Here is a 1,687-nt window from a genome sequence, read left to right as displayed (position 1 = left end):
CGCACTTTTGCACTTTTTAAGAGATTATCTTAGTTATTATAGTAGGCCCCTCTTTTGAAGGTGACGTTACCCTCAACCCAGTAGTTTGAGTCAGTAAGGATAAAATCCTAAAGAGTTGGATTATTGAAAGATAATTAATTAAGTTATTAATTCATATTGTGGTAGGCCCCTCTTTTGAAGGTGACGTTACCCTCGGCTAAGTAGTCTGAGTCAGCAGGGATACAGTCCTAAGTAGCCGGGTTAAAGTTTTAATAGTAGCTTACTTATGAGGGGATCAAAGAGTTTGGACCCCCGCCATCCAATACCGATGGGTATTGAAGGAGGTCCTACTAAATTTGACCCAGGTCCTTTGCAGGATCTATACACTGAACAATGGCAAGACTCTTACCAAACCATTCCCTTAACCCCCGACCAGGTAGCCAACATATCTCCATATAGACCGTGGAGATATGAATGGTGAAAATCTTTTATTTTATATAGATATTAAAATAATGCCAAAACACCACGGACAAGCGATAAGGAAGAATCACCTTCAACATAAGAAACTAGTTATTAAAGTCATTAATACATAACCAAATAAAAAGTGCGAAAAGATTAAAAATAAAAAGTATTACACTAGATGTGACACTCTAGGTTTTTCCGAACGAACACCTTGTAATATTTTGTGTATATATGATTATTATTAAATGGAAACGTGACTTTTACATGATATGTGTGATATGTATGGAATATATATATATAATTGTATGAAAGTCGAGACCACGACCCGAGACCATGACTCGCAACCACCCGGTTGCGAGTGGGCCACTCGGTCTCGAGTGGGCCTTTGAGCCGTAACCGGTTTGGGCCGAAACCCCAAGCCCAACCCGAAAACCCTCTTGTATAAATCCCAACCTTTTCCCCCACTTGCTTCATTTTACACACAAACACACTCCTTAAACTCTCTCACTAGAAACCCTCTACAAACACCACTTTCCTTCTCCAAAATCTCGGTTCAAGCAAGGATCTCGGACAAGAACTCGGTCAAGATCATCACTCGGACACTCCATCTTCTCGATTCCTTTCTCTTTGTTTTCGGCTCATTCTTCTTCCTCACAACCGGTTAGTGTTAACTTTATGTATAAAAGATTTGTGAAATGTTTATGAAACTAGAAATGCTTGGTTAGTGATATTATGCATGATCTTTAGGATGGTTTGTGAGGTTTGCCTATATGTGAAAATCTTTATGTATGAAAGCATGATAATATGTTTACATGGCCAAAAGAATAATGATTTAGGGATGATTATGCCAACCGAACCATGTTTAAGGTTACAAAATGTATGTTTTTGTTAAGGTGAAAACCCTAGAAAACTTTGAATTTAGGATGAACTTCTTGAATGTGGTTTGAAGATTTAAAAATGGCAAAGTTTGATCTAAGTTTACTAATATTCAGATTAGGCAAAGTTGTTTGTGAAACCTCATTGGCTGATTGCCCGATTTGGGCCTGATTACTTGGTACAACTTGGACTGTTACATCTGCATCATCACGTGTACATGAAAGGGACAGCTTCCGACTCGCAACCACGGCATTACGACTCGAGACCACGCCGTTGCGACTCGCAACCAAAGCGTGACAACTCGAAACCACATGATTGCGACTCGAGACCACGCCGTTGCGACTCGCAACCAAAGCATGACAACTCGAAA

The sequence above is a fragment of the Helianthus annuus genome, chromosome 1 (assembly GCF_002127325.2).
Source record: "Helianthus annuus cultivar XRQ/B chromosome 1, HanXRQr2.0-SUNRISE, whole genome shotgun sequence".
In the NCBI taxonomy this organism is placed as follows: domain Eukaryota; kingdom Viridiplantae; phylum Streptophyta; class Magnoliopsida; order Asterales; family Asteraceae; genus Helianthus; species Helianthus annuus.
The sequence above is the reverse complement of the archived record's forward strand: the minus strand, read 5'-3'. Positions refer to the sequence as shown.